The sequence below is a fragment of the Pleurodeles waltl genome, chromosome 5 (genome assembly GCF_031143425.1).
Source record: "Pleurodeles waltl isolate 20211129_DDA chromosome 5, aPleWal1.hap1.20221129, whole genome shotgun sequence".
NCBI classification, from domain to species: Eukaryota; Metazoa; Chordata; class Amphibia; order Caudata; family Salamandridae; genus Pleurodeles; species Pleurodeles waltl.
In genome coordinates, this window is record NC_090444.1 from 1,284,965,937 (window position 1) to 1,284,980,419 (window position 14,483).

Consider the following 14,483-nt stretch of genomic DNA (forward strand, 5'->3'; position numbering starts at 1 on the left):
CACTATAACATCCTTCTAATATTTGGTTTTATAAATATGTATGTATGTATGTATGCATGTAGAAGGAGACATCTTGTGGGAGGATATTGGCTGCCTGTTGATGCCAGGAAGGGGGCTGGGTAGCCAAACTGGTCTTCAAAGGGGGAAGGACAGATAGTACAGGACCCAGGCCCAACCCCATTTTCTGCACTCCCTGCCAGATGGGAGCCCTTATAATTGAATTTAGAAGGGGGCTGGAAGGGGAGTGTAAGGGAAAGTTAGACACATCTGCGGGTGGGCTTAGCCAGACCTGAACCTCCAGAAAAGCTTTTTCCATTTTGGATGTTTGTGGGACAAAAATATGCTGCACTTCTAAGGAAGTTTTCATCATAGAGGGTGGCACCATATGCCCCTTTGTTCGGAGTGCCCACTGCTTGCTAGCCCAGAAACGTGGATAAATATGTGAGAGCTGCCCACCAACTCATATTCCCCTCTGGAAATAAGAAGAAGAAGGACTGCCTTATGAACTACTGGTCTGCACCAAGAAGAACAGCACTGATAAGGACTGCACAATACAGCACACTCTGGCTTTTGCAAAAGAGGACTTTGCCTTGCTTTAAAGGAGTTTGGTGTAGACTCTCTGTTAGCAATTGTAAGCAAGTACAAAGGAGCTACCAAGAGTAACCTGCATCAGCTCCTGTCAGAAGAGCCCAGCTGATGAGCATCTAGTGGACTTTTAAGGATTTGACCAGGTACATTGTGGCAATTGTAGTCCTAACTCTCCAAGGAGCAACTCAGAGTTTCTGGAACCTTGGCTAGTGTTGTGGACCGTTCAAGACCCCAAAAGGACCTTTTGTAACAATCTCCAGAGGTTTTGGACCATTTGGAGAATTTCCTTGAAAGTGCTCCATAGGTAGAACGACCAGTCGACAAGAGTCATACAGGCGATTTCGAACTGCGACTCGCCTTGAAATTCAGGTTTGCCCCAATTGAGCTCCAGAGCACTTCATTGTTGATTGCGGAGACCCAAGACCTCTAGGAATCACTGAGGCCTCGTGCTGAAGCAAGCCACCATCATCGAACTGCAACCCGGCCTGCTGAGGAGACTCTCTTGACATCAAGAGAAAAAGAACCGAAAAAGTGACTAAGTGCAAAGATACATTTTGACTGAGGCCTACCACTCAGTGTAGCCAACAGGCGTTCCATCGCGGTTGGCTTTAAACGTTGACTTTGCCCCATCAGATGTGATCAGATAGCCTCGGTAGACACTTTTCACTTTTTGGTGCTAGAGAGCACATTTTTACATTTGTCCTTTAAAAATTAATATCTCCAGTTTCCTACATCAGATTGTTGTCATTTTGCTGTCACTTTAAAGATAAAAGTATTCTTTATTTTTATAAACTTATTTTTGAATGTTTATTTTGCCATGGGTTTCACTCATTTATTATTTTACTAATAATAAATGCTTTACCCAACTATCCCCTAAGTCAAGCCTGACTGCTCATCAGCCAAGCTAGGAAGCGTAGAGCAACAACTAATTTATTGAGACTTTGACTAGACCTTATTTGTGATTGTGGTGTTTTTAGGAGCTGTAGGTACCTACCTGCACCTACTAGCCACTTTCCAACAACGTTCAATTGTGTGTATTATTGAAATATAAATTTAATTAAAATTACTGGTGAGTTTTGGGGAAAGATCTGGTTTAATTATAGATGGTTGGTGGATGGGTGGGAGTACTTAGCAGCCTGACAGTGGTAGCTGACTGTGAGGGGTGGATGGTTGGGAAAGGGGGAGTTTGGCAGCAGGGCCTGGACACCATCCAGGCCCTGTCCCAAACCCCCACCACACAGCTGAAGACTGTGTGTGTGGTGGGGGTTGGCTTACGAACGCTTGTAAAATGTTACTTTACATTTAAAAAAGCCCTACAAATTAATTGAAAAAAACAAAGGTTAAAACAACATTGCAGTTAGGTGTGATAACATCTTACTTTGAATAAAAAACAATCTTAGAAATTCACTGAAGAAAAACAAAGGGGAAAGGGACATTATAGTTAGGTATAATAATAATAATGATATCTTACTTTGCATTAAAAAACTAAGAAATTCACTGAAAAAGAACCAAAGGTTAAAAGGGCTTTATGGACAGGAGAAAATGTCAATGAAAACATACGATTTTACATTTTTAAAAACCCATTGAAATTCACCAGTTGTAGTCATCTCAAGTAACTATATCTCATGCCAGATGGTAACTATAACTCAATCCCTCGCAATACACTGCTAATTACCCCAGATATTACATCACTCATGACATCTTCTATGACATCATTGATAATATCACTGGAACATCTGAAATGACATCATTGATGACAACACTGTGCATGAGTTATAGTTACCTTAAAGGCGTGAGTTATAGTAACTTATGATAACAATAACTGGTGAATTTCAGTAGTTTTGTTTATTTAAAACAGCATGTTTTAAGTGGCATTTTCACCTAACTAAAACATCCTTTTACCCATATATATTTATATATATTTATTATATATAGTTTCAACACCATCATGATGTGTCTTTGACCTGAGTGAAGTTCTGAAGACTGGACCTCCTCCCTTTTGTACCACGGAAAAACAAGCGGAGTCCAAGGTTCCGAAGGCTGTTCAAGCAACAGGGATTTAGCAAGTTGCAGGAAGCCTTTCCTACAACTGCATCGCTGATCATTGGCAACTGGACCTGCACTGGACACCACTTTTCATCTCTGCCTGACATCCTGTGGGTCTTTAAGTGCCTTCCCCGAGATCCTGGGGGCTTTAGAATTCTACTCCTGTGGTGGATTGGGATTTAAAGGTCTAAAGTCAAAACAATAAAATCTTGTTCATGATAAACCTAGCTGGTGTATGTGACCCATGATCCATCACGATCAGCATCATATTGCACATATAAGTACTGCTATACTGCAAACATTGACTGTCATTGGCACTTTATGCTTCATGGTATTATTTCTACTTAAAACTTTAAATATTTATAAGTAGAGTCCCCTTGTTTTTGTTATTTTATAAAATGAAATTTGACACTCTTTCTAATTCCGTTTGGGATTTTTATTGTTCTTCATTTCAAATTAATTGCTGTTTGGTACTACATAAGCACCTTACACATTTCCCTAAGTTGAGGCCGTCTTCTCTGTACTATAACTACCAGGGGACTTGAGCTTAGGTTAATTTAGTGACACTGAGTGTTCACCCTGACAAAATTTATAGTTATTCCTTGAGATGCTAGTCACTCACCTCAAATTCTAGTCCAGTTTTTACAATCCTGTATCATCATTCACAAAAAATAATATTTGCAGCAAATCCGCACTTTTGTGCTCGTAGCGCCAGTCCTCTGAGAGTTCTTTTATACCAAATTAACTAAGGTAAGTTTTGTATAATACAATTCAAATCCTAAAAAAATGGGAAGACCCGTATTTCACTGACAAAATACTAATTAGTAAAGAATCTGAAGTCCAGTTCTGATGCAGTCTGCGCAATACTGGAGAAATGGTGTAAAGATTTATCCAGCTCATGATGCCCCTGTAACCACCTATAAGTACTGGGTCCAAACCTATTGTTAAATCAGCACATGCCAAACATAGGCTGCCACCAATGATCAAGCAATATTTGCTGTATAAATGTTGCAAAATCTGTGCTAGATTAAGCAAGGAATGGCTATTACAAAAATCAGCCTGTATTTATAGTAAAATGTTACGTTCATTTTTTTGACGAAATCAACAGTAAAAGGTGTCTACCAGGACAACCCTCCCACCTCACTCTCAAATTGTAGAATATAGCTACGTGGTTACGTAGTCTCTTAGGGACTCATTTACAAGCCCCTTTAGCCACTGTAGTGTAATTCTTTTTGCGCTACCGTGGCGCAGATCAGTCCCATACCCTGCGCCATATTTACAAACTGGCACAATGGGACCCCTGTGCCCTTTGTGAAGCCTGGCACCACATTATACCTGCGCAAGGTAAAATGTATGCAAGGGAAGCTTTCCCCCTCTAGGAGGCCCGCAGGAATGGCACAGCACAGTCTACCATATTTTACTGCGTCATTCTAGCATCATTTGTAAATTGGCCTCCCTGAGCTTTGCTGGACTAGCGTCAACATTTGTGATACTAGTCCAGCAAAGCGCCACAACTGGTCAGAAATGATGATGCAGCTGTGCTAACGAGCGCCATGGTGCACTGTATTGTAAATACAGTGCTACCATGGTGTCGTAAGGGGAGGCGCAGGGCGAAGCAAGCAAACTGGCACATCATGATCAATGCGCCTGTTTGTTGTAAATGAGGCCCCCATTGCGGGCAGCTCCTTTATCTTTGAAATTATTCAAGTCATCCAGGTGCCATCAGTAAAATAGCATTGCTATTGTCAAAATGTACAGTGAAGACTGGTAAATAATCTTCCGTTTCTTTCTACTTATTGAGTTTGGCACCAAAATTAGATTTGCATTCACCAGACTATACAGCTAGACACATCTTTTCCAAAAATCATAACTAAAACTCGTTTTCCCGTTTACAGAGAGCTGAGTAAAAACTTGGAATATCCTTCATTCATTTATTTTTGTGAACTGTGAGCATTACTGCCCTGTTCCTTCCGTTAGCACACACTGTTGAATCAAAATATCATGCACACTACTTCATCATTATGTGTTACTGGAGAATAGCACTTCTACTATCTAAACATTTTATGAAGGCATTTACATCTGTGGTTGTATCAGATACCTCCAATGGATCTTCAGTAGTTCAATATTTCTGTAAATAATTCAGTAGAAATAAATTATATGAACTTTTTGGTTAGGCAAACCTATAAGTACCACCCCTTACACTGTGGCTTGGTATTCTAAGATCAAATAAAATGTTATTTCCAGAGCTGAGTGATCATTATTTACCTCTCCTCGGCCATATCTCATGAACCCAAATGTACCACAAATGAAGAAACGTGTTTCTTACTGGTGGCACATCATAATAACAGCCAGTGAACATGAGAAGGCATTCTCTAATAAGACGCTCTTCTAGACAGCATACATTCCTAACTGCATATTCCACAGTGTATTGCTCTTAGCTTAATTGCAAAGATTGGTCAGTAAATTGGTGATATAATTTCAGCTCAAAAGAGGCAGCTCAGTGGAAAAAGTCTAATTAACCACTCCATAAAACCTTTCCAGGCAAATTACCTTATCACTGCTAGAATATTTTAGAGGGAAATGAAACTAATTACTAAATAATGTTGTCTTTTCAAAACTTTTACACAAGCTTTGCCACCAAGTTATATCTATTCTTTCACAGTGAGTAGAACGTGAAAGCAGGTCATTAAGTTGGATAGTTAGAACCCCCAAAATAGAGCCCTTTTATATTGAGTCACATTGACCTAATTGAATGGAAACCTCTATGTGCAGATACGTATTTGTCATCCAGGTTTAATAAAATAAATTCAGCAAGGAAACATGAGCCAGTCACATGTTTTCTTAGTCAAAATGCATTTCAGCTTTGAAAAGATAACTAATTTTTTGGGACAGTACTTAAATTAAATAGCAGTTCTCCTCAACTCAAAGTGAGGAGAGATAGCAGTAGAAGAAGTGGTATCTCAGACATTATTTTATGAGGTAGACACAATAGGAACTTTAGCCTCAAGGTCATATAAAGAGCACCAAAACTGAACCGTTGTCACACCTCTGAATGTATACAACAAAATACAAGACCAAATAATTCTTACTCTTCTTTTCAACAAGTGTGGAGTTGTGCATTTATCTGACTAATTTCTCTGATTCACTTCCATTCAAGAGGTGCTCCTGTGTCATTGCCAAACTCAACTCTTTAGGAGACTCAATTATTGCTTTGTAATAAATGTCAGTCTTGCATGTAAAAGGGCCAAATATGGCTACAGTTCACGCCATAGAAATTGAAACTCTACTATTGTGTTTCTAATCTCAAACCCATATTTTATCATGTAAACTATTTTCACATTCATTATCTCTGAATAAAGAAATTATGACAGTTCATGAATTACTAGCAAAATGCAAATCCAACATCATAAAAATGAACACTAGATGATAAATTTTCATTAATCCTTTCTTTTTAAAAAACCGCCAAAGCCACGGAAGGAAAAAGACTGCCGTGTTATGACATTGTGCCGTTTTCCGCCTGATTTCAGGTGGAAATCCAACACCTTCGGCCTGGCCTATGTTGTAATATAGGTGGTTTCCACCGTTGGCACTGCCATGCCAACAGGACTCTGCCCACGCCATTGTGATCCGTAATACGGCCAGCAGTTTTCTGCACTGCGGTGCGGTGCCAGCAGTGGAAAGCGCTGGGACCCATTCCCTCCTGGATGGCCACCACACCGAAGCAGGTAAGTTGATCATCCAAAAGGGGGGGCTGAGAGGGTGGAGGGTGCTGTGTGAATGTGATTGGTGTCTGCCCGGTGTATGAATGCAGGGGGTAGAGGGTCGCTATGTGTGTGTGTGAGTGCGTGTATGTTTGTACGAATTCAGAGGGGGAAGAGGGCGTCTGTTTGAGTGTGTGCATGCGAGTGTATGTCTATGTCTGAGTGCGTGCATAGAAGTATATATGTATGTCTGAGTGTGTGCATGTGAGTGAATGCATGCATCTGAGTGCATGCATGTGAGTGAATGGGTGTCTCTGCGTGCATTCATGCGAGTGAATGGATGTATCTAAGTGCGTGTTTCGGTGTGAGTGTTTGGGGGTGTATGTAAGCAAATGCGTGGGTGTGCATGAATGTAGGTGTGTGGTCGTGTGGGGGGGTGTCTGCCGGCAACAGGAATGGAGATTCCTCTTGCTGGGTGCATGACCACCAGCATTTTCGTGGTGGTACGACTTCCATGAAAATGCTGGCGGTCTGCTGAGTCGTAATACCGATTGCAGTATTCCGGCTACCACCAGGTCTGAGGTATTGAACTCCGGCCCAGCAGTCTGACCACCCTAGTGTTACGGGTGGCGTTGCAGCGGTTTGGCTTCGGCCAAACCACCAAAGTCGTAATGTGATGGTCTTTACTGCCAGTCCAGCGGCGGTAAGACTTCCACCTTGAGTCTGGCGGTCCAAGGACTGCCAGACTCATAATGAGGGCCTATAACTTTAATTCACTATGTTGTATATTTGGATATAGGTATTTCACTATTGTTTAGGGCCTGCAATTATCTTACTTGAGGTGTACTCACATAGACATTCTCGGCTTTCTCCACAAGACTTTTATGTCTCTTTTATAAATGATTATTTAGTTAATCTCTACTACTTTGTTGATTTCAGAGATTTATTAAGGTGGGTAGGTATGAAGGTTGAGTAACTATTCCTTACTTGGTTAAAGGTGAGAGACTTATTTTAGTTACAATACCTATATTTTTAGTGTAATATGAACACATCACTGTAGTGTGAATTTGATCTGTAGCCCATTCCCCTTCCCATAGCATATGCTTTATTTTTATGACTTGTTGGCCTATTATTACCCTCGTCAGCTGTTGAATGCGGTCAGTTATACAGCACCAACCCTTACTAAGACTTGTCAATTTGGGTGGCGGTTCAACACCAGTAACATAGTTGGCCACTCATGCCAATATACCTCTAACGTTGTTCAATGCAACAATGGTGGATCATGGTACAGCCTTCTTACAATCAGTTCTTCTTTTGAGGGATCTCTTTATAAGGGATAGGCTCAATAGATGCTCTCAATGGAGTGAAGCTGAAAAGAACTCCAAAAGATTAGATAGTGTTTGTGGGAAATTAGGTTCAGGTGTCACTGCAGAGTTCGATTTTTTCAGAGTTGGTGAGGGACTGATATTAATTTGTGAGAACATATCTCTTTTACATCACAGCTGAATGTTAATTCTGATCATTCAAATTATCTCCAAATTAACACAATGTTTTTTTTCACTGATGATTCTACCATTGGGCACTGCTTCTAATGACCTAAATAAATTGGTACAGTTTCAGCACATTCACCATCAACCATTCAAGCTGATTCAGAACTCCTCCTAAATCAGGACAAAGCTCTATTAAATCACACCAGAAGTGGATGATTTTAGTTTGTAAATGAGATTTATAAATTTGTATTAATTGTTCAATGAAAGTTCATAAAATGCAAGTGGTAGTTCATAAGCCATCTGTCCAAGTAGCCTTTTCTTGTTGTCTCCACAATCAGCAAGTGTTTCTTCACTCAAACTTTTACTTTGTCAGTATAGGATCCTAAAAAGATATATTAACCACTCCCAGTAGGTTTAAGTAGAACATTATAAAATAGGTGTAGAAACAGGGTGATAAAGTCCCAAAAGACCACATTATCACCAGGAAATATAATAGAAATTAAAGAAAACTGCATAACTGTAGATAACAATTATTATATTCTTGCCCGCTGAAATAGCATTGCATATAAAATATCAAGTAACATTAGTAATTTTGTTAGCAAAAATTAACATGTACAGAAAAATGGTAATATTTTGCTGCAGGATGTCAGATATAATTCCAAATTAATGTTAAGGAGAATAGTTTTGTGATCTAATGAAAGAAATTATGTGGCACATGATGAAAAGCACTTCTATGTAGTCATGCAGGTCAGTGGGAATGTCACTCAGATCTCATTAAAAATCGATACAGGTGGCAAAAGTTAAAGCAAAGAGGAAAAAAACTGTTTTGCAGATGCAGAGTTGAAAGGAAAACAAAAGGAAGTATGTATTCTTTCATGAAATTACTAATAATTACTGAGGTATAGGCTGATCTCAGTTCAAAGGCTATGTGACATTCATTAAGAAACCGATGGGATGAAAGTATAGAGCCATTCCAGTATCTGTAAGGTAATGTAGAATGGTCTTCACTGTTCATGAAGTGACAGAGGAGTGGTACTAAAAAATAGGTTAATGGGATATTGAGAAATGTATATTAGATAGTCTGCATAAGTGGCAGATTAATTACTAGCTGTGTACTTATATATAAAAAGTTAGAAATGTGGTAGATGGTAGAACTGTATTTGTAGCCAAGATTCAATATGTTGTCAGGATGGAGATGGCAAGTAGTAGCCTGTTTTCAAGGCAAACATCAGTGAAGGTTTGAAGGCTGATTAAAGAGGTCACACAAAAATGGTTGAAAAGGTAGAAGAAGGTGAATATGATATGGTATCTGAAAACCATCAGTAAAAGTACCTAAGCACATTTAGACAGATGGAAAGTATAAATCCACAGGATTTCAAAGGAATTAAAAGGAATTGCTGTCCGAAAAAAGATAATCAGATCAGATTAAATACTTATAGATATAAAAGATGTCAGAAGATAGGTGTGCTTGGTACAGTGAGGCGCAAGTATCCCTTTCATGGAGATGATTGTTCATTTTGCTCGAATGATAAGTAGGTGAGGATACACACAACCTATTTGGCACTGTTGGTACATTATGACATTTCCTTTAAGCTAATCAATGTGTAAAATCATCCAAAACAGGGATGTAAGAAAATGAATTATAATTTGTGTGGATGGTCATCCATTTCAGGGGGAACCCTAAATTCACTAAATTAACCTAAGCTCAAACCATTGGTAGTTATGGCACCAAACAAACAGGCGTAACATAGGGCATTGTGTAAAGTATTTATACAGTACCAAAACAACAATAATGTTAGAATACCAAACAATAAAAAAAGAGTAAAGTTTAATTAACAAAATAACATAAAGAACCCCCAAAAAATAAGGGGATAATCAATATGAATTTTTAAAGTATAAAGACAAAATAGCACCAAGAAGCACAACACACCAAAGTTAGTGTATGATACTAGTAGCCTGGGACCTAGGTGCTATTTCAAGCTGACCCCTATGTTGAAAAGGTGAGAAAATCAATCAGGTTTGTACCGGTCAATGACATTACTTTCTGACCTATGGCCTTATTTAGAGTTTGGTGGATGGGGTTACTTCATCACAAATGTGACAGATATCCTGTCTGTCTTATTATGATTCCATTATGTTCTATGGACATCGCAATACAGAGAATGGGTTATCTGTGTCTTTTGTCGTGGAGTAACCTGTCCACCAAACTCTAAATCAGGCCCCTAATCTTTTTATGGAGCTTAAGCCTCCAGTGGGACAAGCCTGAAGTTGTATCCAACCAAGGTGCATTGAAATCACATACAGTTGCAAACAGGTCCTTCTGACCTATCCAGTGATCTTGGAAGTCTTGGAAGTCCCATTGTTCAGAGTTTCTGGAGCAGCTCTCCGGGTCACCTCTAAAGCTCCCAGGACCATAGGCACAGCAGTTAGGGGCCAGTACCCAATTTGTCAGAGGCCACCAGCAAGGGTCAATCCAGGACCAGTTGCTACTGGTCAGCTGGGCACCTGAGGGAAAAGGCCTCTGCAGCTTTTTAAGTTCCTATAGCCACACAGAAGGTCAGCCAACTAGCCCCTGGAGTCCACCTCGTTGTCCTAGGTACAAGTGGGAGCAGGTCAAGCCCTTGCGGACTCTTCATGGGTCTCTAACAGCAGGTGCAGTCCTTCTTATGTCAATCGACAAATCCAGAAAGTGTTTTGGGAGGGTGCATTGTAGTGCCACATTTATGATTAGCACTAGCTGGTGGTTGTGGAGATTCCTGGGCACTCCCTAGCTAATGGGAAAAAAGTTCTCTACTCATTTTTTCAGCTGTTTCTTTTTGCCCTCCTGCAACAATCCTACAGTTCACCTTAGTCCTAAAAATCAAGATGCTCAAATCCTTCCTCCCGCAAGCAGAACCTTTGAGCCTACCCAGTAGTATGGCCAGGAAAATGAGCAGTCATTTCCTCTCAATCAAAATAAGTTTGAGTGTTAGCTCCCTTCCAACTGTCTTTGGTGCTAGCTAGGCTGTAGGGACCAAAGAATGCCTTTCCCAGGTATCACCTTACATTTACTTGTGAAAGGGCAGGTCTCTGTACCAGTTTACTAGGTTCCTGGGTTGATCTTATTTGATCTTCCCTCATAGAAGGAGATGATCAACACCTTCTCACTGAGTTGGTGTCAGCATGGCTAGAAGGACAAAGAGTTGTCTTCTGGAGTCCATGACAGTTATTTATAGAATGGTATACCTCTGTACAAGTTAATGAAGTTCCTTGGTCTACCTAACTGGTCCTCCTACAAGAGAAAGAAAAACACTTCCCCGTACCCAGGCAATTGTTCCTGCTCTGGAAGCAACTTTTACACCTCTTAAAGGCCGAGCACTTGATGGGCAACTGTCAGAGTGTTAATGCAAATTAGCCTTTAGGAGCTTCAGGCATGGAAAAGGTAATATTCTTTGGAGTTACTTTTCCCAAGTATTTATTAAAAATGTCCTTCAACAATGAGTTTCCCTTTTAAGAGATGGAAACTAGAGTTGGACTGACTATTTTATCAAGTTCCTGTCCAAAGTTACTGATTAAAATTAATAATCCATCCTTTGCAATTTCCTAGGGATCAGCTACAGCCCTGACATTGAACATAGATTTTCAGGGCTAGTCACTGAAGGGCCATGCCTACACTCATTTCATATCTGTTCCACTATAAATATTAGGCACCCTACCTTGTGACAAGGTGAACTTAAGTGTGACAAGGTTTCTTCCATGTCAAAAATGGTTAGGCTGCTGACGTCAGGCTACATATTGTAGGACTGAAGCCACATTTTTCAGGCCCACTCTGTGGATGGTATAATAGGTGCTGCAGTCCACAGGTGGCATTTAACTTCCAGGCCCTGGGTACACTTTGTACACCATGTGCAAGGGATTTATAGGCAAGTTGAATATGCCATCCAGTGAAAACACCAATTTAACAATACTTAAAAGGGGAGCACATGCACTTTACTGGGGTTTAGCCATGGTAATAGAGATCTAAGACCAGTATAAAGAGGGCCTAGAAAAAGGTAAAAGATCTGGGGCAACTGTGCAGAAAAGGTGGATTTCCTACAAGACGCCATATTTGTAATGTGTTGTACTGTATTTTGTTTTGCATGTATACAGTGCTTGCTACCCCTGACAAGGTTTCAAAGCATTGCTGCTCCAGAACCCGAGGTTAATAGTTGCTCCAATTTTATTGGTTATTTTTGGTTATTGGAATTAGTCTTGTGCTCTTAGGCAAACTATTCCATGCATTCACTCAAGTTTCCTTGTGATCATACACGCGGGTCACCTCTCCCATTTTGTTCAACATAAAATCCTCAATACTTAGCACTGTGCACTGTAGAGGGAATCCCTGTGAGGACTAGTACCATATGTAGCTTCAACAGGCAGGCAGGAAGTCTGTTACCTGGAACCGGAAACCGGTAACGCACCGAGCACACCAGGAGAGCCAGGAGGAGCCCAGAGGACCGGTGGCGTGCAGCACCCCTCCCGCAGGAGCCTCAGAGCCTTGGAGCCTTTCCCCAGCGTCACAGAGCCCTGCCGCGGAGCGGGAGTGGTGTGAGCAGCACATCCCTCACATCTAAGCTCAGGAGCTCATTTGAAGTGCATCAGGAGAGCCAGCAGCAACAGCAGCAAGAGTAGCGCATTCCACCTGCGGTGTATCCGGCGGTCTCCCTCGCGGACCCCAGCAGAAGCGCCCCGACGGGGAGCAGCTTGCAGGGGCGAGGGGGGACCCAGCCCCTCTGATCATCCCGTGAAAAGGGCATTGCCACTTGCCATTGCCACTAACAACCAGTCTCCACCTCCTGCCCACACTTACGACACTGCTGGAAGGGAAAAAGGAGAAGATCAGATTGGACCTCAGCCTGTATAGCACAGCAAACCGGGGGACACAGTGGGGACACAGTGGAGAGCTGGACGCAGAGCGCACAGAGTGCACAGAGCACAGAGGAGTAGGGGATAGCTGGTCATTGCTGATCTTTGGAGCCTGGGAGCACAGGAGCACAGGAGCCCAGGAGTACATGGTGAGGCCCGGTTGGGGGCGGTGAGACTGTGTCTGTGGCGAGCACAGTGGGGTAACCACCACTGCGAAGTGTGTGCCCCGCCTCTCTGCGGAAGTGGCCCTGGTAGGTTGGGCGCGACTTGTGGGATAGGCTCACGGGTCCCGCTCACCCCATGCCGTTGCGCATTTCCCACCCCCCAACCTGTTAGAGGGTCCTACTAGAGCTAGCAAGCACATAAGCAGCTAGCAAGCAAGCAAGCGCAGAACCATATAGGAACTTTATAAGAACCTTATAATTTATAAGCAGTGCATAACCCGCATCAAACATCTAAGTAAGCAGTAAGCAAGTCTCCGCTAGGTTACAACAGCGGTCCGGCCATCTTGCAATCCCCATTATCCTGTCTATCCGGCCCCAACTGTGGACAGCAGAGATGAGATCAGGCAAAACAAAGACGCAGGCCCTCACTTACAAACAAAAGAAAGAGAAAGGAGGAATCATTGGCTGTGGGAACGCAACCAAAAAGAAGAGCGGTGTAGTTAGCAGAGTTCACCCGGTGAGATCACCCTGGGCCCACTGCACAAGCCCCTTGAGTCCCTCCACATCATATATGGAGCCTTCACCACCGCAGGATCCCGCATTCAAATTGGCAATGGTTAAGACTCGCAGTGAGGCCCGTAATCTCCAGGCCAGGGGGGCAGTCCCCCCCGCCACCTCGGCCTCAGGAGCAGCCACATTCCATAAAATAACAGATTATTTTGGAGCAACAGACAGGACTATGAAGCCTTATTTACCCCTCTCCACCTCATTGGCCCAGGTCTTGGCCTCGGAGCAGAGAAGGGGGCAGAAAGAGAGTAAAAGTAACACCCCACCGCCCCTACCACTGTCCCCAATCATCAGCATATTGGAGGGCAGAACGATACAGGCTAGGCCTCCGATCTCAAAAGACTCTAAAAACCCGGAAGTCAGACTCCCCGCGCCAGGAGGGACAGGGTCCATTACAAGTGGCCAGGAATCAGCACCTCATCTCCGGGTGGGGGAAAGTATGACTAAACAGCATGTTACCCCCTCAAACAATTCCATAAATGAAGAGGTCATTGACCGGTGGAAAGTGGGGAGAGCAGGGCATCAGCCCTCTCCAATGAGCACCAGTCTCAATTACTTCCATTTTCCTGTCATTAGCCTGGGAAATGCAGACCAAGAGGATATAGCGTCATGGACGTTGGGGACAGATGGGGGCATATTTATACTCTGCCTGCGCCGAATTTGCGTCAAAAGTTTTGACGCAAATTTGGCGCAGACCCTACACCATACTTTGACGCCCAATCCTGCGAACGCCAAAATCCCACCATGTGCGTCATTTTCTGGATGCGTGAAACCGCCTTGTGTTAATGACATGCAAGGTAGGCGTTCCTGTCCAAAAAATGACTTAAACACCCGTACGCGATATTTATCCCACCGCGCAGAAATCCCACACAGCTGGGAGGCGGAGGCAGAAAATGACGCACAGTCCGATTTGCGTAAAAACGCCTGGGTCAGGGCAGGCGTTAAAATGGGGCAAACACACCACTACTTAAGGAAACCACACAGAAGCAACACCAGAGCTCAAAAGGGAAGTCATGGAGGTGCTATTCATCCAGCATGCACAA